This window comes from Falco biarmicus, chromosome 1 (assembly GCF_023638135.1).
Source record: "Falco biarmicus isolate bFalBia1 chromosome 1, bFalBia1.pri, whole genome shotgun sequence".
Taxonomy (NCBI): Eukaryota; Metazoa; Chordata; class Aves; order Falconiformes; family Falconidae; genus Falco; species Falco biarmicus.
Window position 1 is genome coordinate 109026972 of NC_079288.1, and position 23129 is coordinate 109050100.

Here is a 23129-nt window from a genome sequence, read left to right on the forward strand (position 1 = left end):
TTTTTTTTTTTTTTTTTTTTATTTAAGGAAGGGGAGTGGGGAAGCTAGTCACAAGAGCATTTTCTCTTGCATCTGGTCCCCAAGGTCTGGGAAGCAGGAAGGCTCGGGTTGCTATAAAGCCCTGGTCTGTGTTTGACAGCTAGGTTCTGGCTGAGAACTGGCAAGTTTTCTGGCAGCCTCCTCTGAAAGGGATTTAAGTCCTACTGTGGGCTTAATGGTAGATGCAGTGTGATCTGGTTCCACAGAAAGTTTCTGGTTTTGTGCAGCCAGTTACATTTTCTTCCTGCTCTACAGTCTGTATTGTATGATCTCAATTAGATGGGTGAGGGGGGCTTGGGTGGGCAAAGGGGGCTTGGATGAAGTAGACTTCAACAAATATTATCACACAGATCTTCTGTGAGTTGCAGGAAGAAGGCTGTCATATTTTTTTTTTTTGCCTGAGTTTAAGTAAAAACTTGCTGAGCATAATTTTTACCTCAAAAAGTCAGAGAGCTTCAGAAAATAAATTAAATATATTGGAGCATCAGGTTGAGACTTCCTAGCATGGGGCAGGGGCACGGGGAGTGATTTATCAGGAAAAAAAGAGGAGAGGCTTTTAACTTGTTAGGGCTTGGGATTTCCTATGAAAGGCTTGGTGGAGATGAGGTAGATGGTGCTATTCCTCTATCAGCCATTGTTTGCATGGCAAACGCCTAGTGCCGGTTCCTTGTAAGTAGAGGATTTCTGGTTCTTTGATGTTGCCTTAAAGTCTTTCAGAAGTGCTTCTCCATAAATGGAGATAAGCAGATCTCCAGCAGCAAAGACAGAGGGTCAGAAGGGACATGTGACATTGCAGAGACAGTCAGGTGCCGAAGAGACCCTGAAGGAAACCTGGTATCTAAAGCTGGGATGGCTGTAATTTCTGTTTGGTGTGTCATCTTGCAACTTCAAAGAGTTCTAGTAATGGAGAGTCAAGCGCAACTGTTGGAAAGCTATCCCCATTGATAGTTATCCATAAAGGTAAATATTATTCCTCATTTGAAGTTTGTAATTATTTAGTCTCACTTGATAGCTGTTGGGTTTTAGTATACATTTTTATTCACTGGTTCCTGTTCCCTGATACAGACGGTGATGCAGTGTGAGGCAGGTGTGAATCACTGGTAGCCTCTGTCAGATCATTCCCTTGTTTTTCAGCATTTGTTGTAGAGTCTGAATGCTGGAATTGTGTACTGTCTTAGAAATGCTCCTGTCTACAAAGCATGAAAGGTGACAGCTTCCCTCATGATGAGGAAAACTGCATGACCAAGACCCCTTCCCAGGAGCAGCTGGTGAGGTTCTTAATTCTGGAAATAATGGGTCCAGTCTTAGTTCCTCTGTTTTTGGACCTGGATGTCTGTCATGGAAGGCTTCTTCCACAGCCCTGAAGAAGCTGGGGAGCAGTGACTGCTGATTGCCATGCATAGCTTGCCTGTGAGGGGCACCAGATTATCTCTGTGCGTGCAGGATGTACTGCAAAATGAGATTAAACTTTAAAAAACCCACAGCACAACCTGTATGCTAGATCCTTTATATACGGATCCTTCACCAGCTCTAGTTAAATTGCTTGACATAGTGGGTCGAAAAGTGAAAGGTCTGTATGTCATCCATCCTGGATTATGCTGCATAAATAAGCAATCCCCACAGTTTTAACTTGGTGACTTGAAGGCATTACTCTGAGTAGTTCAGGAAGGGAAGCGTTTTTTCTTCTTGAAGCAATAGCTTTAATTATCTCATTGTTGCAAGAAGTGACCCTTTTCATTTCTGTGGCTGCTTGCCTAGAGGAGGAGGTCATTTGCCATGACACCTTGATAAAAATATCTGGAATTTAAAACTTTATGAATACACAGGTCATCAGACATACGTTAGGTTCTGGAAAACATAAACCTAAATGAGGTGTGTGGAGATGAGTGCAGCACCCTTTATTGCTATGATTAGGTATCCAATTATGTTGCTTTATTTAAGTATCTGATTCCATGCAGTCTCCACTCATGGCATCACCTCCATTCACTGTATCTGTTTTGCATAATGTTGGGGAAGCTGTGACAAGAGTTTAAGATGGAGCTCTGTGGCAAGCATAATAGAGATGCTTTAAAATATTCAGATGTAAAAATCCTGTTCCTGTGGGCAGGGTTCTTCCTGGGTAAAAGAAAGGTCTTGTTGAAGAGGGTAATATCCATAGAGTTTTAGGGGGAGGAAGAACAGATGACAATGACATTGCAAGAGAGAAGCCCAAGAGCTAGTTGAAGTTTTTTTTCTGTTGAAAGACTTTTATTAAGCACCTGGAAGGCATAAAATACATAGCGGAAGCACTCTCAGTCAATTGAATAGCCTTGGAAAGAGCTTGTATGTGGGAGAAGAATAGACAGATGCTAGAGTGGCCTTCATGTATGGGATACCAGAAAGAGGTCCCAATTTATGTTTGATCAAAAAGAAGTATGCAGGGTGGCAAATGGGGCTTTTGGACTATGAAGATAAAAGCCTTATTTTGCTGTGCTGTTAAATGGCTCAAGAGCTCTCTAATATTTTGAAGTTAAGTGCTACTGTTTGAGATGGAGTATTGTCTGTCAGTTATGCCTCAGGATGCATCCAAAAGAATGGAAGAGAAAGGACTTTGGACTGCTGTGTTTTCTTTTAGTATTGAGTCTCTTGCTAGAACTGTTTGTCACTTGAATCCCCCATTGGAATTTGAAGAGCTTAATTGGAGGATCCTGAAAGCTCCCAAAGCAAATAGTGGAGCAGAGTAAATGTTAAGCAGCTGTCAGTTGGTGCTTAAAAACTCAACTGATTCTCCAGATGAAGCAGGGAGCGGTAGCTGTGTGTGTTGTAGCTCCCAGCTCTGTGCTACAGTGCAGCAAATAGTTTGTGCTTATCCCCAAAATCTCTGGTCATCCTTTAAGAGCTCATAGCTGACTTACTGCAGAGCAATAACGAGGAGCGTGTGCAATCTATCTTCTTTAAATCCATGTGATCTCACTAGTTGTTCTTGGTGCCTTTCTGAATGCTGTTTTCAGAGAAAAAGGGGACAAACATAGCAGAGCAAACATACCTGCAGAAACTCTTGTAGGAAGATGCTATGCTAATGAGTTTGGGAAGTTATGGGTATCATATTTCTTAACTGTCAATCTTCATAGTGTCCAAACACGAGAAGGTTTTCTCTTGCAGTTAGGCAGAGCTGTACAATGAGCCATCAAGATAGCTGTACTATGCTACTGCTAGACTGAAGTAGCACTCTGGTTTTCCTTATCTCCAGTTCATGTGAAACGCATGATGGCAAACACCACTGCAGCTCTGAGAGCTCAGGTTCTTAGTACTCAAAGTATAACCAAGTTTATAGTGAAAATGTAATGACAGTAGTCAGGATTAGCAATCAGCAAATATGAGTGGGGTTGCATTTCATCTTTTCTGATTTTCTTTTTAGGCTTTACTCTTCTAGTTTAGGTCAGCATCATATAATGGACACAGTAAGACCTCATTTACAGTACTGAGAAATAATGTATCGTGCATTAAAGCTGAAGTGCAGATAGAACTGTTAGTGAGACTTTCTAGAAAGCAAACACATCACTAGTAAAAGGCATCTGAGCTTTAACAATTCGAACTTTTATTTCATTTTCATCTAGCCAGGGTCACAGCTGAAGGGAAACAGTAGATAACGGAGTCCAAGTGATCAGTAACATTGGTGAGGCACTGAACACTTCTTAACCATTTTTGTTGTGGGTGTCTAAGTAACTAACTGCAGAGATATGCCTTAATACACAGTTGAAAGAATCCCAGGCATTTAGTGATATCACCAGTAAAATAAAATTTTAAAAAGCAAAATGATGGAATGCAACTGCAGCCTTAATAAAAGCATTTTCAGTGCTAGGGTAATAAGAATGCGTTCATAAAAGTAACAAAAAGCTGGTGAGTTTCCTAGAAGAATTTTGAGGAAATGAACAAATATTGTCCACTATAAATGCAGATCAGTAATATTAAAATGCTTTGATGTATTAGTCCATGGCACACTGACAGGGTAGGCTGTTGAGAGGGGTAGGCAATGATGAATTTATCTGGAAATGTTTGTTGCAGTAGTAAGATTAGTGGATGTTAATAGCCTCTGATGTAGCCTGCATGCATATGTGGATATTCCAGGAACGCACTTAAGTTACTACAGTATAGATTTTGCAGGCAACGTCCTGCAAACAGATTGCCTGTGGCTTTACCAAAGCTCTTTGAAAATGAGTGAGGTTCCCCTGGCATACAATGTGTTGGTGATAGGAGGTCTAGATTTCATGCAGGTATTGTATATTCATGGCACCTAACCTGTGACAATTGCTATTACATAGTGATATAGTGAGATAAGACTGGAAAGGATACTTGTATCTGGAAGAAGGTCTGTGAAAAAAATGAGATTAGCATGATCTGGGAAACGGTATGCTCAGTTTTTAAGGCATTGTGCAAATCCTGATAGTAGCAGTCTTGACACAGTAACTTCACTGAATGAATTCAAGGCATTTTAGAGGTCCTCTTTGCATTTTTTTAAAAATAAACCTGCAGTGATATGGAACAGTCATTTGTTTCCATCATCCTTGCTTACATTTGCTCAGTAATGAAAGCTGACAAGAAATGCTATATGTGGAGGTTTTATTGTCTTATATGAGTCTTCAAAACCAGAATTTCTGATTTGTCCCTAGTGACTAAGCCTGTTGTCTCATGCAAGTGTGTTCTGTGGACAAATTGTAACAGTCATGTTTAGTTTTTGCTCCCTTGTTCTTTTGTTGTGATCTCATCATGTTAGTCTCTACCTCTCTTTCCATTTGCATCTTTAATGTAGCTAATCAATGTGCATCTTAAATGATGTAGCTCATATGATGAGGTTTGTCACCCTGCAGAGCTGCAGTCCAACAGGTCAGGACTGCCCTTGGGGAATCTGTGTCAATGTTAAACATTGATTCTGTTAGATTCCTCCTTTTCATGTGCCACCAGGGTAAAATAGAATGCAACAGTTGTGTTCATTTTCTCAGCTAAAAATTAGAGACATTTCCTAATGAAAGCCATTTGAGAGATTTCCTGCCCCTCTATGCTTGTTCTTTACTGATGTACCACAACAGCAACTGACTCAGAGGGCAATGTTTTGCTGCAGATGTCAGCAGAAGTCATTGCTGTGATAGATTAGGACTTGGGGATTTTTAAATGGACACAAATTGTGCCTTGTGCAATAACTGTACCTGTGCACTTGCTGTAAAAGCTGGTTTTTACCAGAAAGCATAGAAAGGAGTACAATGTCACCCCAGGAGGATGTTCTCTGTGGTGTTCTCATATTTCAGCTTGGAGATGATCCTTGACAGTTAGGTGAATTAGTGCCCTCCAGACAGGGCGTGCAGACAGCTCAGTAGAAGTCAAGGAGACTGTGAAATACAGGCACAGTGACACATAAATTTATTGTTGAGGGTTTTCTGAGTTCTTTACCTGTTGACTTAACTGTGTTAAATTCTTTGCATTGGATGCATTTATTCCTGCGATCAGGTTCACTGTGGGGTGCTGTTTTTTCTTTGAAAATTTACTGCTGCTTTATGGGATGGATGTTTCTGTTTTTCCATCCAGCCTCTTGAGAGGCAATGTAAACTGGAGCTCCTGTTTACTGTTGATAAATAACTTTTACTTCCTAGTGACCTGAGAAGATTGCTTGGCCAGTGGTGATATCCTCTGAGCTCTTACAGCTTGAGGTTTTTTTTTCTACTGCTTAAGCTGGTATGTTGCTTATGAAAGTGGAGTAGCTCACAGTCTACATCTATGTGAAGGTGGGGAAACTATGCATTTAAACACCGGTTAGCAGGAACATAACTATACTTTTAAGTTCTGCTTGCATTCTTGTGTATATACATTTTAAGTGTATCACCAAAATAAACCCTGATGTAATATTTTTGGTTTTGCTAATTTCAGCTAGGCTGCTGCAGCTGCTAAATAGACAGCTGAGGAGTTTTATGTAATGTATTGCAGAATGTAAGCGTAGATGTTAATTTTTAAGGGGAAGAATTTTTTTTTTTCTTGCAGGGTCAGTGTTCCCAAGAGGGACAGGCTAAAAAGCTGGCTTTTTTTTTCCCCTCCCCCCCCCCCCCCCCCCCCCCCCATGTGAATGTCAGCTTCTACAAAGATCCCATTCTCTGGAGGGTTTAAGTGTTTAAAAGGAACCAACATTATTTTTGAATGTCGCTAAGGACTCTCTGACATGTCCATTGTCAAACTGTGAAGAAAACCCATGCTATATCTGTATTTGAAGGTTTTGCTCTCTATATAGAAAGGAACAGAGGTAAAATGTTCTGTTCTAAGCTGTCCTGTGCAAATAGGATCCAGAATTTGCTGATTTGAACTTTGATGTTTAATGGTAAATTAAGATTCACTGTTGGAATGGCTACATTAGGGAGGGGATTTTTAATTACATTCCTTCCTACCTGCTGCCATTCCTCGTAGGAACACATATGCTTGTGTTCTCTGCTTCTGACCAAAGACACAAGGTCAGTTACCTTCTGCCTGTCCTGTAATTCCAGGAGAAATTTGCTTAATGGCTGGGAAAGAATAGTATGTTCATATTAGTAAGGGCTACTTCCAGAGTAATCTTGGAGCAATATTGGAGGATGTTTAGGAAATCAAAGCCAAGATCAAAATGACATCTAACGTGAGATCCTGGCAACAGCCTTGTGAAAAAGTCAAATCTTGTAGTCAATGAGTGCTTAAATAAAAACATTAGTTTTAAAGGTTTCTGTTGATGTACCTGGTTGTCTTGTTTCTACATTTTGTGCATTGATCTGTCACACCATAAATCATCACTATATCTACTGAAGCTTTTTTCTGTGTCTTCTGACACTTTTCAATTTCTAAAGAATTAATATAATTTGAAGCATGTATTAGATGGGTGATCATCTTTTCCTCAGTCAGAATACAGTTGAATCAGCTTCCTTCTGTGTGTGTCCAGGAAAACCTTGTTTTGTTTTTTGTAAGGTTTTAGTGCAACTCTAGACTCAACAATCTGGACTTGGAGGAAGTAGACTAGATAAAATTGTTTGGGCTCTTATAAGAGGAGGAGAAATTCTCTGCTGAATACTGACCTCCAACCTAAACACTAGATTATTCTGAGCACTTGCACAGAAAGGAAGAGGGAAATGATGTAAATTATTTAAAAAATTTGGTATTATGGTTCTCCCATGTGACTTGATGTATGCCATGCAGATCTTAATTGTCTTACGTTAGTCCCAGTTGTCTAGACTGGAAAACAGAACATGTGGTTAAGAATTATGTTGCTGAGTGCAACTAAAAGTTGTGTGTGAGGTTCAGTTGCCGAGCACAGGGCTGGAAGAAGTTGTAAGGCACAGAAAGCAGAAAGTCTACAAACTGGTGAGTAATATCTTGCTGCAGTTGAGAGAAGTGGATGTGAAAGTGGCTGTATGTCTGTGGGTTCTCTGAGATAAAATGATTCCCAGCTGGACAACTAGATTTCATAGATTTGAAGATGCACAGATTATCAAAACATTCCTGATGACTATGACTAGAAGTCTCCTGTGTGTGTAGGGAAGATTACCTACAGTTTTCAATCCTTTTTCAGATGTGTCAGGTTTTGGCCCTGTCTTTGAGCACTTTCATGTCTCTGATTTAGGGCTATTAGTGTAAGTAGCTTGACTAATTTGTGAAACATCTTGCAGAATCTGTCCCTATGGAAACAGTAAAGATTTAAGCCACTTTTCTAGGTTTCGTCAATTAATTCTGAGTGTGGCTTGTCCTTTTCTTGCTGGGGACTAATGATATAGAACGATATTTATTCAGCGAGCTGTGGTTGTGTTTTCTACCTTGTGGCTTTAGATTTTGCTGCAACCTGCTATATTATATCCCAGTTCTTTTTGACTGTAATATTGACTGTAATATTATTGACTGTAATATTGGATGAATGAAGGAAACAGTGGTGAGCCAGTACTCAAAAATAGCCAACAAATGTTGGAACAGTAGTGTTTAAAAATTGTACATCTTCCAAAATACTCCAGACACTGGGGAGGTAAGACAGATTTCATCTGTAAAGTGGGTTAAGGGTTAAGGTGAACTGATTTCCATGAAACTGAATATGGGAAGTGACTATCCAGCCTGCTCTATTGCACAACATAACCGCTGCGAATAGGATGAGAAGATATTTCCCAAAATGTGTAGTGAATTCAGTACCACCTTCTCCATCAGTACTAGCCAACAGAAACTGCAGGGGCAGCAGATGCCTTCAGGGTTTAGTTATATTGAAAAAAGTGTTTTTTCCTGTTTTTTTTATACACTTGTCCAGTTTGTTCACCAGACAGTAGTGATGCCTGCAGAGAAGCCCTGTTACAAAGACTGTGTATATACGCACATGAACACATAAAGAGTGAGGCTTCTGTGTATACTCTATGAAGTCCACAAGCTGTGCAGACCCCCTCTTGCTAGATCAGAAAATGCTTGCAAAATAAGTCTGACTTACTGAATGAAATTATTTTTTGTTGTTGTTGTTTGGCATCCTGTGGGGCAAAACTTTTCAGTGTGTATCTTCAGGTGTTAACAGTCACACGGTTAACTTTAGCAGTAGATTTTAAACAAATAACCTGTTATGCCTTCTGCAGTGATGAGGTGAGAAGGTGAGGCTCTGCACAGAGCAACAAAGTCAGTTTGCTGCTTCCACTGGTATAAAAGGCTTTAAGGGCAAGAGGCTTAGTAGTGGACTGTAAATAGTTCAGTGGTGGTAGTAATTACAGATCCATTTCTACATAAGATGAGCAGGGAAGAGGGAACTTGGCTAAGGTACTCCATGACCCCCAGCTAAGTGACCCCACTTGCAAAAGGAGCATGTTTGTCCAGAGGTGTAGAGTTATCTTTGGAACTGCCTGCACTTGCCCATGGGTATGCCGTGCCTGAGCAGACTCACTCTGTCCCATGCAAATGCAGTTTTCATCCTTCCCATTTGTTTGATTGCTTGGTACAGTGTATCGGGTTTGTCCCATTAGATGTTTTGAAAAAAACCATCATGTTTTTCTTCCACACAGAAAGATTCAAAATTATAATTCCCTGCTACGCAAAGGTCAAGTCTTTGTGTCCCAGTCTGCTCAGGTAAGATATCCAAGAAGTTAGATAGGAGCAGTCTTGGCAAGGAAAACTAGCTGGGTACCTACCAGCACCAGCCCAGGCTTTTCTTAGTCTTAGTGGTGTATTGCATGGAGTTGGGTAAACCATTTCCAGTTACAGATCTGGTCCTGCTGGCCCTTCGCTGATGTAGATAATGAATGAGTAATGTTACTGATGATGTACACACAGAAAACACAAGATGGGGTGAAGAGTTTTAATGTGTCTTGCAGATGAGCCCATAAAGCTGCAAATATGAATTGTTTTATGTTCTGAAACTCAGCTTGAAAAGGATATCAGCTAGCAAACCATGACTGCTGCAGAGAGAAAGAACAGTAGCAAAGGGCCACCAATAAGAGAAGGAAGGAAATCTGACTTCAAAAGGTCTCCTCATTGTTATTGTTGTAATTATGTATTAATAGCCAGACTTCAAATGTGCGGTTCTTCAAGGATATGAGTGGCTTTGCAGCTCAGTTTTTGAAAGCACCCATGTTGCGGGCCCAAGGCTGTGAGCTTTCTGCTGTGTGTGAGCAGTTCTGGCGCAGGACCAGGGGGTCTGCGTGTGCCCACTGCTGCAGCCAGCAGTTCCAGTCTGCCCTGCAGCTTGCTTCCTGTGTGTCTCTGTGCTTAGGAAGTACATTGTGCCACTCTCCTTTCTCTCTGGTAGCTGGAAATTTCCCTGGGGTTACTTCTCTCTTAAGAGAACAGTACAGTAACAGAACAGTAATTTCCTATAATTTAAACAAGAGGTCTTGTGTGTTAATATGGCTGTTGTTCAAATAAAGGCACGGAGCTGCGGAGACGAAAGTTACAGAAGTGCCTGCGTTAAGTTTTTATATAGTGTCGATTACTGTGATGCATAAAGTGAGGCTCCCATATGTACAGGCACCTCATCAGAGCAGGCATGGTCCTTGATGGTGGAAGGCTTTCCAGCCCATTAAAAAATGTTTTTTCTAGTATGTCATTCTGGCTGTTCTCCTTGTGAGCCTGCCTTTGGCAGCTAACCAGACCGAAGGCCAGCACAGGTATCCTGCTGTGCATGTGTTTAATTGTGTTCTCCTCTTTGCTGTCTAAAGTTTGTGCATGTTTACTTTCTCTTCTTGAGCAGCCGTGTATCTGTATACTCTGTTTACTCTTGGAGGGAAAAAAAATTACACTGGTGTAGTGGCAGCAAGACTTAGTGTTTCTTCAAACTGGCGTGGTTGTTGGGACAAGCTGCATTTTAGCGAGGTGCAGCATGCTGTCCCTGATGCTGAGGACCTCTGTTGGCCTCATCTCTGAATTTGGCAGAGAGATGATGGGAATGGTTTTGCTCTGCCTTCTCCTTGTTTTATCTCTGCGGACTTGTTTTCCAGGGACAGGAGTGGGAACCAGCCCTTGGGCTGAGTGGCTTGCATAGTTCTTTTTTCTGGCTGACTATTCTCATGACAGACTGGGAAAGTGAGGAAGGTGTCTTGGGTGTATTCCCCTTCATGTGCTGATATCTGGGCTGGCTGCTGCAGGCCTCAACCCTTCTTGCAGTATTAGTGAGAGGCAGAGTTCAGAGATTTGATGAACTGTGAATAACCAGGCAGTTGAATGATTTTTTTTATTATTATTCCACCCTACCCCCACCCCCGTTAAAAGCAGAAGCTGCTCCAGTGCAGTGGTATCCCATTATCACTGCTGCAAGCTATAACATGTCATATGTTAACAGTATGTAAATGTTCTTCAGACCTCATCTATTGAAAAACTTCATAGACCTGAGGAATTTGTTAAACTGATTGCTTGCAAAAGGCTGTAACTATGTCTTGTAGTACTCAGGAGTTTTTAGTGCTGTCACATTGGGTGGAGCTGGAACCAGCAAATGCAGAATTCTGAGAAGTGGGTCATGGGAGGGAAGTCGGTGGAAGTGTGTCTAGGTCTGTCCAAACTGCATACTCATCAGATGCTGAGATTCTAGGTCATGCAAAACACTTTTCCAGCTTCTACAGATTTGCCAGCTCCAGTCATTAGAGGAACACCACGTGGCTGGTATGTGTAGCTGAAAATGGGCAGGGTTTTTTTTCTTAAGTGTGTACAGTATGCGGAAACTGGGTGTAAAAGTGTACTGTTGTGCTGTTTTCAGCTATTATTAGTAGTAATTTTTTCTTATAACCTCATTGTGGTATAGTATTAGAGACTGCTGCTTTTTCTCCTGATGGGGATCTGAAAGATGTGACCAGTAACACAGGGCAATTAATATTTTCCAAGAGAGGTTGTTTTTCCACCTAAAACCAGTACTGTGGCATCTGATGTGCTGGAGTGAGGTGGTGGGAGGGAGGACAGAGGATACACATCATTACTTGCACCAAGTGTGGGGAAGAGTGCAGCCTCACGCTCACTGAGTCACCCGGGAACAGACGACAGTCATGCTATTCAGAGAGGGAACAGCGGCTCCTGAAACCCAATTACAGCTGCGGTTCCCATCATAACTCCCATCCTGATTTCTGCTGTGTGACTGAGTTGGGGCTGGGCCTGCGGGAAGAGGCATGCAGACCTTGTGCAGGTTCCACGGAGACCTCTGTCAGGTCCACCCAAGGTAAAATCCTTAGTCCCACTTAAACAGACCATCGTACCCAGTCGCAGAGAGGCAGGCTGTTGAAAGTAGATGAGTCAAGACCACTTAAGAGTGTGTCTGGTTGACTGAAGAGGCATCACAGGCGAAAATAAAAAAGGAGGTGGGCGGCAGCAAACATCTGTGTAGGGTCACAGGGTGTCTCTGTCAGTTGGTGGCCGTATGCAGCAGGAGAGGAGCCCCTTGCCCCAAGGGCACGATCGAGTTGCTGCTGCTGCGGCTGCTCGTGTAAGGTCTCTGGCAGAAGCGCATGGTAGCGCTGAGAGGAATCGCAGTGCGTAGCGCGGCTGTGTCCTACCCCTGAGAGCGCAGACCCCGCTCCGCAGCACCAGCAGCATGGTGAAGCAGCTCACGGAGGGTCTCCAGGCACTGTCGGGGAGGCGGGTGCCGTGTCGCTGGGATTTCCAGAGATGTCTGGGAAGGGGGCCGGATTCCTCCCCGGCGCTACAGCAGTGCCGCTGGCGCGCTCCAGAGCTGCCAGCTGCCAATGAAATCTGAAACGCGGGGCTGTGTCTGCGGGCTGGCCCTGGGAGGCCGTTCCAGCCTCTCGTACTGTATATTTACACATTCATACACACACAGCCACTCTTTTTAACTTCTTGGGCTGCTCCTCCTCGTGCGCCAGCTGGGATTTCTGGAGGACGTACGGTGGGGAGCGCAGAGCTGCTGTGTGGTGGCGGTAGCCTTGGGTGTGCGCGGATCGGCTGAGCGGCTGAGAGAGGGGGAAGGAAAAGAAACTTCGGAGTGCAGTCAAGCTGAAACAAGCTGTCACTCTTTCCGAATTTGTCTCAAGAAGCCACCGTGTTTATGGGTGAGAATATTGACCCTGCCTGTGGAAGGTAGGAGTCCTGGTCTGGGGCAGTTCCGGAGCTCTCGCTGGACTGGGTCAGCGCTGCAGCTAAAACCCGGGTAGGTAGCATCGCTGTGATTTTTCTCTTGGTGACAAAACCGTGTGGTCTTTGCAGGACGAGTAATTGCTGCAGACCAGGAAGCAGTGGCAGCAGCTGTCTGTGAGTGTTACGGCTGGTCTTGCCTGCTGGAGGGTGTGTGTGTGTGTGGGCATCTCGAAGTGGTGGTGTGTGCTGTTATTTCCTAACAATGTCAAATACTTTGTAACGGGATTCCTTTTTGTTGGTTTCAGGGGTACAAGCAGAGTATGTGTCATCTGACTACTTGTTAGCTTAAATATAACTAAAAGCCCTTTGTGCTTTCTGCAATCTCCATGTTAGTGTTCATCTTCGAATTTGTGATGGTTGTCTTAAAATCTTCCTCCTCGTACACAAATATCTGTAGCAGGCTTTCAGAATCAAGGTTCTCACTGGGACAGACTCGACAGCAAGGACACTGATAGTAATCACAAAAGAGTTTGAGAGTCTTCAGTGGATTTTTGAGCTACTGAGTGGATTTCTTTTTAATGGAGTAATTGGCTTCCCCTTTTTTCCCCTCTGTTGGGCTTGTATGTATCTCTCTATCTTTCATAGTAGTAACATGAACGTATGTTGTCAGTTTGGGGGTTTTCTTTTTTCAGCAGTGTCAGCAATAGTAAGTAATTCATGTTTGATGATGTTAGAAACATTTTTACAACAGATGACTGGAAAAAAACAGCAGGGTATTTTTAGATAGGTACCCTTGTCCTGTATAGGTAGAAACAAGAAACCAATTTAGTTCCCTGTGTAGCATAGTGAGTTCATAACACTGAATTTGTCTAATCTGAATTCTGTTTGTCTGTGTTAAGTAGCATGGGTGCTGGGAGAAGGTGAAAGCTCTTATTAGATCAGCAGGTATTAAGATGCTGTTAGGTTAAGTTTTTCTGTTGCAGAGTAGTTCTGTACCTGGAAGGTGACAATAACTTTTGTACATTCGGGGAAAAAGAATTTCCTGTGAGGTAAGAAATAAGCGAGGGTTTTTTATTAATACAAGGGGCAAAGCATCCAGTCCTAGCTAAAAATCATTGAAGTGGCACCTCATACTCACAAGAAGACATGTAGAGTTAAAAGCAGAGGTAGAGAAAAGCGAGTGAGAGTCAAGTGCTTTGTTTCCAGTCCCATGAAATTTTCATGTTGTGGCAGGTTATGTTATTGCAAAAGGCATCTTCTAGTACGTGATACAGTGACTTGTGTTAAAAATAAATGTGCTTCGAACTCGTGTTTCTTTGTGCATGGTGCCTAAACTTATTTGTCTGCCTCTTCTTTGATTGTTGTCCTGTCTCTCAGCTGCTTTTTTCCTTCTCTTGTTCTTTACTTGGTTTTCATTCTTAATGAAATTAAGTAAGTTTAGTTTGGAATAAATAGTTTGCCCACCCAAGGGAAAAAAGAAAGGCCCACAGTAAGTAAAAAAAAATAAAAAATAAAGCCATGTAGAAAACTCTGCTAGCAACATGATTCTGTGTGGAAGACACCACTTCTTCGCACTGTATGGCAAAGCACTTCTGTGTGCAAGTGAGAGGGAGCCTGTGGGTTATTCCTTTAAAGACTCTCCTGTGTTTGCATGCAGGCTGGTGTGTAAAGATCGCTTTTATTAGTGGTCCTATAGCTAGGTTTAGTTTTCATAAGATGGAGTTAAGAAAGCTAGAAATGAAGATCCCTTAAAGGAAATTGCCTCACAAGTAATAGTTTGAACTTCTGATAAGGTCATGTCTTCAGAAGTAACTAGAATAGAGAAAACTCCTTCGAGCTCCATGTGCAGCTATTGTACACAGGCCTCTCTTAGGACCTTTTCATCTCTTGCTGCTTGATTCAATATCTGTTTTTTTTTAAACACACCGGCTTGGGGGGGAAGGGAAGGAGCTGAAATTCACAGTGGGTAGTTTGAAGTGATTTGCATCCTATATTACCTTTAGCTGTCTTCTCTGCAGGCTGTTTGGTTTTTATTGTGACCTGATGGCCTTTGGAAGTATGCTTTATTCCTGGAGCTATTACTTACTTGCTTTATCTATATTGGACAGAGGGAATGCTTGACAGGTGTTTTTTTTTTTTAAAAATAACCTTCTGGAACAGAGTGCGACACTATAATATTGGGGTGGCATTGGTGTTGTAAACTGTCTTGCAGGTGAATGAACTGTATGTTAGCTTTCAGCCAGGAAGAAAAAGAAAAGGTTTTATGTTGGCATTCTAAAACAAGAAAAACACTGAAGGAGAATAGCTGGTATATAGGGTTTCTTCATTCACTGTCTGGACCTTGACTTTCTGTAATGTGGAGGACTCCAGGTTAAGACGAGTGGCCGATAATGTTGGATGATAGTGAAACACACAGCTTTCTATGAAACTTGTTACTCCACTGCTAGTCTTGGGAGGAACAGAAACTTAAAAAGATAAAAGAGGCTAAATTTCCAGCTTAGATTCTCATCCTACATGTAAGACTGCAGAAAGTACTAGTGGTAAGATTTGGTCTATGTTGGTTTCTGTTATTATGCTAAAAGCAATGATTTCAAGTTAGATATTTTTTTATAGTTGTTGCCTGCATTTATTTAGAAAACGTTGATTAATTGCCTTTTTTTTTTTTTAAATTGGAGGAGAAAAGGTGGCTCAGTTCTATAGCAATGAAAAGGGTATGAAAATACCAGGCATCTCAAAGATGGGTGTATGTCAGCTTCAGCAGCATAGCAGACTTCAAGTCCTGTGCTGAGACAGATAAAGATCCTTAATCTGTAGAGATGTAATCAAATGATGCTGAAATCCCAGCCTTATAGCAGTGGGGAGGGCACACAGCCTTTGGTGGCAGCAGTACTGTGGGAGCCAGGAGCCAGGCTGCCTTGCCATGGCACTGTGCATGAGCTCCCAGAAGCAGCTGGATAGTGTTAGGAAGCAGCTCGCTTTGGTTCTTGTGGTGTCCCAACCTTGCTAGGACAGCCAGCAGCTGGTGCTTGCCAAGCCTCATGGTTTTGTTGTCTTCACTTTCAATAGGTACATCCAGGATGTGCCTGCAAGCATTGAGTTTATGAAGTGACTTTTGGTTAGCAAGCTGGCTGTGGCAGCTTGTCTAGGTGGCAGATCTTGATGTGAGGAGCTCCATGCAGAGAAACTCCTTCCTATTCTGCAGCTTCTTGTACTTTTCCCGACTCCTCCTACTTCAGCATTTTGCCAGTTACATTTTTGTGATCAGAGTGTGGATGCTAAGGACTGGAGTGAAGCTGTAAATTTATTTTGTATTTGATTACGAATCAAATGTGAAACATAAGGGTCCTTGATTAGGTCCCATTTATAAGCTAGGTCATTTATTTTTGAAAATTATCCTGTTTTGCTAACAGAAAGTCACTTGATGAACTCTCAGTGCTCTGCAGTATATTCACTTGGTGTAATTATCATCAGTCTTAAATTATGTGCTTTACTGCTTGTTTTATTTCACTGTCTTTAACTACCAGCTTTGTTAGCTCTGGTTGTTATTAGCTTTTTGTACGTTTAATAGCCTTCTCAATACAAATTTCTGCTCCTTCTAGAGTTACTATTGTTCTTTACTTTCTGTTTGTAAAAGCAGAAAACAGAGTTCCTTCATTATGTTCTCCCATTCTTTAGTGATTCCAGCCTTTTAATAAATGGTTTCCAGTTTTCCAGAATGCTTCTAGATGTTTACCAGCGCTGGAGGTAATACTTAGGGTGTAGTCCTGCGAAACCCAGAGACACAATGATTTTATACTGTCTTTTTCCTTGTTAAATAGTCTTGTGATGTCAGTAGAGATGGGGCTGTTGTGTTGAACAGGGACCTTGGTTCTTTCTTCAGGAGGATGCTCTCAGGTGCTGTCAGTTCTTCACAATTTGTGTGTCTGCTGAGCAAGAACACATGGGCTGGTGCACAAACAGCTGTCTGTTAGTCACATTTCCTCTTTGCAATTAACGGCTTCCTTTGTACTTGTCACCTGCACAGTTTTTAACTCATGATCTTTTTTAAAAAAAAAATTTTCTTCCAAGTCATTGGCTAAACTGTGAAATAAGATCCCCTGAGACTAGAAACCACCTGCAGTATGATGCTTTTTTTTTTTTTTTTACAGTCATGGTTTTTGACTTATCTGTTAACTGTTTGAATAAATTTTGTCTGGCTGGCTCAGCTCTTGTTTCATTGGACTTTCCTAATGAAAGTGTCATGCTCTACCAAGCCAGAGGCCTTGAAGGAGCACACAAGCTCAGTGATTTTAACAAACTTGCATTGTTTACTGTTGTACTGGTTAGTTTGGAGGGGCTTTCATTCTCTATGGCTCAATGAGACAAAATTTAGCAACAAGTCTTGAATTCCTTGGCAATGTTTATACAGTTTCTTGTCATGAAATAACATTCATTTTCCTATATTTAATTCTGTTCAATTTTGTATAATAGCAATTATGATTAGTAGATCTTTAGTGAAGACATCTTGCACGTCTGTTGCTTCCAAAATTTAACTGGTGTGTCCTGTTGTCTTTTTACTACATGTGTCTTTGCTTTTAGAGCAGTTTAAATTTTAATTGGGCTGATATTCTTGGCCTGCCAAATTGAACAATCATGAAGTGTTATAAAAAGTAAAACGCAAAAACCCAGAAGTTTGTCTGTATCTTGAGGGCAGTATGATCCCTCTAGGTCACTAACTGGGAGAACCAAACATGTTTTTTCCTGCGTTAGTGTGGTCTGGGCCAAAGTGTGTTGGTTATTTCCATATTTTGAGGTGTTTCCCTGTTTTGCAAGGAGGTGAAGTGCTCCTTCAGTAGGCAGAGAAAGTAGCCTTCTGGTTAATTCTTACTCAGATGACCTGACCTCAGCTCCAGTGGTAGCATCCTGGATTTTCCTTAGGCTGCCTTTCTAGCTGTTTCTTTAAGCTCCCCCAGCTACCACATCCTCCTTTGTGAGAAGAAAAATGTGAAGGAGGATAGTGGTGACACCAGGGAAGTTGCTGGCTGCCTGAAAGTGCTAGTAGTTTGCAGCTTAAGCTGGAAAAGGTTTAAAAAAGGGTGAGAAGAACAGTCAAGGGCATAGCACAGCTTCTATCCAAGAAACAGTGAAGCAGGAAGGAGCTTTTCAGCCTGGAGATGAAATGACCGAGAGAACTGCATTAACGAGTGGCAAGGAAAGGGTGAGCAGAGGCCAGTTCTTCCCTCATTTTCCAGTACAGGAATCCCAGGATGTATCCAAGAGTGACAGCAGCAGGCTCAAAACAAATGAAAGGAGATAGTACTGTGCACAAGATGCAAATAAAGTGTAATCAAGATGCACAAGGGCTTGCTGGAAAATGTTGTGGTTAGTGAAGGGAAAATCCAGCTTTAAGGGTAGCTAGCCAAAAAAATTGTTGCATGCTTGTCTGGGTTACCCTGCTTGTCCCTGAGGTTTTACTTTAGTCTCAGTTAGAGACAGGATGCTGGGCTGGGTGGACTCTTTCCATCCCCTTGTAGCCATCTGTTTGTTCAGTTTTGACCCTCTTTTGTTTGGATGTTCCTTCTATAGGGGGAAAAAATAATTTGATATTCTGTTTGTGGCTTGATGGAAAGGAGCTGAATGACTACAGCAGGCTGTTGCTATACGTGAAGGCTTGCCTTCTTCAGTTGGAAGTGTGTGGCTGTAAGGAAGGATAAGAGTTGATGTTGCAAAGCAAGTTGTGATGAATTCTTGTGCTTTTGATTTTTAAAGATTACAACCCTGTTTCCAAGTAGTGCTGTAGGCACGTGCATGCACAATCTTAGACGGTGAGTATTTAGAAAATGAATCACAAGAGTGGATCACATGATTTCAAGCGGAGCAGACCCCCTGAAGCATGTTGGAGCTTATTTAAGTAGAAAGTCTTTCTCTACATACCCAGCTTGACAGCTGGCACTGTAGAGGTGAAAAAATAAGAAGCTGAAGCGCTACCCTGCTCTGACAGTCCCAGTGTGCTAAATGACTGTTTAGCAAATGGGAGAGCACTACAGTCAAGGGTGACTTAAAGTATGCTTAAGGCCCCTCCTGAGTTGGTTGAGAAAGAAAAATGATGCAGAGGCTGCAGACAGTTAGCTCTGCTCCTTGTTCTTCAGATCCTGCGCTGCGGATCAGCTAAATGTGGTGACTGCCCTCCACAGCCAAAATGTCTGGTAATTCTTTCAGTATTTTGGAGGAGGAAAAAAAGTTTCAGTAAATCCCTAAGTCTGGAGGAGCTGCGCATTCTATGATAGCTCCAAGAGCTTGTGGCCATCATGGCCATATGTATTTATAACTGGCTACTTCAGCTGATTAATACTGTAATAGAGTGCTAATCATACCTACTTGGGCTTTGACTGAGAAATAAGAATTACAGTTACTAATATATAGCACAGAGTACGATAAAACTCATTCTTAATGCTTCCCATTGGAGCACAACAGATTGCTGCAAATCAAAGACGAATATATGAAGACAGACATGTATCTAGGAGATGAAGACAGACTTTTGGAAATCTATTTATTTAATGATATCATCGCCGAATTACCAAAGTATTGTCTTGGAAATTGTGCCGAGTTATTTGGGGTCTTAGTGGTGGTGTTAAATGTGAGATAACAGTGAAAAAGCTGGGCTGTACATCTGCTTATAATTATAAATTACTTACCCTGGTATTTTGATTGTCCACAAGAAGTCAGAGCAAGCAGCTTATTTGCTGTATAACCTTTGTATGGTGGTGCCTCTGGGCATTTCCTTCAAGGGTTTGGGTTTCTGATTTTTTTCTGGTTGTGTGTGTTTGTGTGTCTCTATGGTGGGTTTGTGTTGAGCTTTTACCTCTTATCCGTGATTGAGATCAAAATTACATGTCAGATGCATGGATAGTCACTGTGGTTACCCACTACTAAGCGGTCTTGCAAAACACAAAACAAGAAATCTTGGATGCTAGAAAGAAATCTTATCTCTGGCAGCTGCAATATTTGTGCAGCTGTTCCCACAGATGTTTCTTTTATTTGGTCTTTTTAATTTCTCCTAAAAAGCAAGTGAACTGAGGGAAAAATGTTAAAGGGCCTGCCTGGAGAACGAGAAAACTTCCAATAACTTGTAGTTTGGAGATAGTGATGTACCTTGTTTTAAAAGGATTGTGAATTCTTACTTTATGTTTGCAAGTACAAAGCCTGTTCAGTCTCTGTATTCAGAAAGCTTTGCAAATGGGCTTTGAGAGTTCAGAATCTTTGGGGATCTTAATAGCATTGCTGGAACCTAAATCAATTTGATCTCAGTAACTTCAATGTAAAATGTGCTGAGTTTTGAAGTGAATAGGAGAAATCCCGGTCAAAAAGCTTGTTCTGACAGAGTTTTGCAGTGTGGCTAAAAATGAAGTTTCAGAATGAAAGCATAGTAGCAACCCTTCCCTCCCTCCAGGTCGGTAGCTGGTTTCCAGACTGGAGACTAATTCTGTTCATATGGGTTGCCAAATATCATTCAGCATCCACTGTAAGACAGGTTTATTCACCGTTTTAAAAAAAGCAAATACAGTTCCATTATATGGCTGTGGGAATTCTTGAAGGTGCCGTTTTAAATACAGTTCAAGTAAAAATTATTCAGAAGTCAATAAATTAAATGGAATGTAAAACATTAACATTTGGGGCATGATGCTGAAACCCCTTTGCCTCCGAGGAGAGTACAGGGCTCAGACTGGAGTCAGTTAACTTCATCCTCCATAAATGTATAATAAATAATATTTAGAAAAAACATATATTTGTAGAAGTAGAGATCTATGTCTTGATGCCAGCAGGCTTTCTTAGGTTGGGTTGGGTTTTTCTCGAGAGAGGGGCAACTAAGTAAGCAGCAAGAAACTGTAAGAACGCATGCTGTAAGTAGTGTTTTTGAGTAATGAAAGCTTACAAAAACAGTATGTATCTGTCCATAAGCAAAAGAGACCTGGTGCTTTTGGGTTGTTTAGTTTTCTTTGTAACCTGGTATGTGTGTGATGCCTGCTGCCTAGGCTTAACCAGCCATGGTTCAGACCTCTTTCTTAAGAGAAAATGTCTTTGTGTATTGCACTGAAAATGAGAGAGCAGCCTTAATCTCTGCACATAAATGCATCAGGTCGGTAAACATCAGGAAGGGAACAGAACTATTTTGGGTGATAATGCAGGAGTAAATTTGTGTAGGCTGACCATGAGTGTGCTGGGATGGAAAAAAAAAATTCTAACAGAGTAAGGAGTTCCTGGGTAGGCTTGGGACTGCTGGGTTGGGGGTGAGGGGAAATACTGAAATAGCTGTTTTGATGGTGTTTTTTCAGTATCTGAAGTAACTGTGTTGCTGGCTCCCATGGGGCTTCAGAAGCTGGGCCTAATGAATTGGGAGGTCCTGTCCTGTCAGGCCTGTTTGTCATGTGTGGACAGTTGTGAAAGGATAGCCGGGTCCCTAACCATAGGAATATTTTACATGTATTATAAGAAGCGCCAAGGCAACAATAAAACTGACGTTAAATAAACATGCTTGCAGTAGGACCCTTATTTTCACTGTGATGATTCTGTCCTGTAATAAGCCAACTATTAATTAATTTCTCATAACTTTACTGATTTTGAAGAAGTTGCTAGGTTTCAGCATTGATGTTACAAACAATTCTGGTCATTTGCCATGATGATTTGACTCCTGGTTTAGTCAGCTGTTACTGCTAGGCTTTACCACACTTAGAAATGGTTGTTGACTCTGCCCTTTGCAGTGGTCTGTGGGTCTTTGTGTGGGAGTAGCCACATCAGTTCCTTCAAATCCTGCCTTCTCCCAGGCGTAAGGGGAGAGGGAAGCTTCTGGGAAGGAGCAGGGGGCAGCTGTGATAATGACTGTAAATTGGGGAACTTGGCACAGTTTCTTTTGCTCAGCACTTAAAGTATCTTGTGGTTGACTGTTGAGTCCTTTCCTGTTTAATATGCGTTGAATTTCCACGGGCACTTCTTGTGCTCCTGCTGACCAGCTGGGCTCACAAAGCTCACAGTGCTCTTGGCTGACACCAGGAAAGGACTAAAGCAGCCAACTGAGTGTGGACCACATGGCACGTTCAGCGTCAAGACTATTTATCATGTAACAAGATTAAGCCATCATTAGCACTGCTGTACAACACAGGCTCACACAGCTCCCAACACCTTTCCTTGGCAACTGGAAAAGTGCAGAACAGGAGTTTGGCATAGGGGTGATCCTCTGCTAGCATTAGAAATAAAATCCTAAATGCTGAGATTCCCTTCAGATGTCTGCGTGTTATTTGATGGCATCACCCCTGGGACACTGCTTTGGAGATCTTCATCTCCCAGCATGAACAAGAAGGCTGTGAAACGTGAGTTTTGCCATTTCATACTTTCATAGGGACTACTAGAAAATAATGCCTTAGCCAAAAGGACACATTAGATATTGTTAGTCTAAATATGATTATGCAGTAAGTATTTTGCACCTTACTTGGATGTCCAGTAAGTCATGATAAATTACTGTACAAAACCTGGTGGAAATACCTAGTAAAGGAAATAATTTCTAGGCTGTGCTGTTACACCAAATGCTGAATGAACCCAGGATGATGAAACAACAATGAAAAGGTCACGCTATTGCAGTGGTGGGAGAAAAGAGTGGAATGATGGGATACAAACAGTACTACTGAGAGATTTCAGAGAGACATGCCTTTGTGATATTTCAGTTTCTTTTCTGAGGATGTGAAAAACCGGCAGTTGTCACTGAGGTGTTGCTGTGGGCAGGTAGGTATCACAGGGAATAGATCCAATTTCACTTGCAGACTGATTACCTTATAGTGCTGCTGGACTGCTGAATTGTAGACAGATTGGGAAGTGTTGATAGATGTGGGAATGTTACACGAGGAGCTAATTATTTCTCAAATGACTAGTCAGAAAGGTTTTGCCTTTTTTTTTTTTTTTTTTTTTGCCTCAGAGTTCATTAAAAGCTTTCACCTGCCATTTGGCTCTCCCTTATAAGTTGTTATTACCTTGAGTCAAGAAGGATCCTTAGGTTTTTCTTTGAAAATACAGAGCTGCTTATGCCTTCTCTGGCAAGGGCAGGTCTGTGCTACTGGGCTATGCATCGAGAGTAGGCTTGATGGAGGGGAAATGAAAGGTTTGTGTGGAAGCATTTGTAGTTCATAACAGAAGTTTTGTAGGAGGTGATGTTGCTCAAAATGCACAGCTGGGCTGCAAGCCTGTGATGTCCCATGAGCTTAGGCTTCTGAGGAAAAGTTAGCTTTGGTAACTTTGGTTACTGTTGTGGCACTATGACATACATCATTATGGAGCTGAATACCCTCCTCTGCTTTATAGCTGCAGTGTCTTAGGCTGGTGGGATTGTCCTGGGTACAGACAAAAGCAAAACTGAGTGTCTGGGGCCTGTGATGCCACTCTGTTATGAAGATACTTTAAGTTAGGTTGTATTTATTTTTTAATGCCATAAAATATCCAGCAAATCTCCATACGACATGGGTCTTGAGGGGGAAAAAGTGTATGGGAGCTGTGATAACATGTTTCACTCAGCGGTTTGATTTTTGAGCCGCAGATACACTACTTGTTCTATT

The 23129-nt window shown here is 41.8% G+C and overlaps 1 protein-coding gene across 2 annotated transcripts in view; it reads left to right on the forward strand.

The window, feature by feature from the left end:
* Positions 1–7247: 7247 nt before the first annotated feature.
* ARHGAP24 (Rho GTPase activating protein 24) overlaps positions 7248–23129 on the forward strand; it is a 225589-nt gene continuing 209707 nt past the window's right edge. The window contains exon 1 of one of the 2 annotated variants that reach the window (XM_056359749.1): positions 7248–7386. The gene's annotated coding sequence lies outside the window, so the exon portion shown is untranslated. Of the gene's footprint in view, positions 7387–12050; positions 12626–23129 lie in introns of those variants that run through there. The other variant, XM_056359743.1, reaches the window with a different exon arrangement.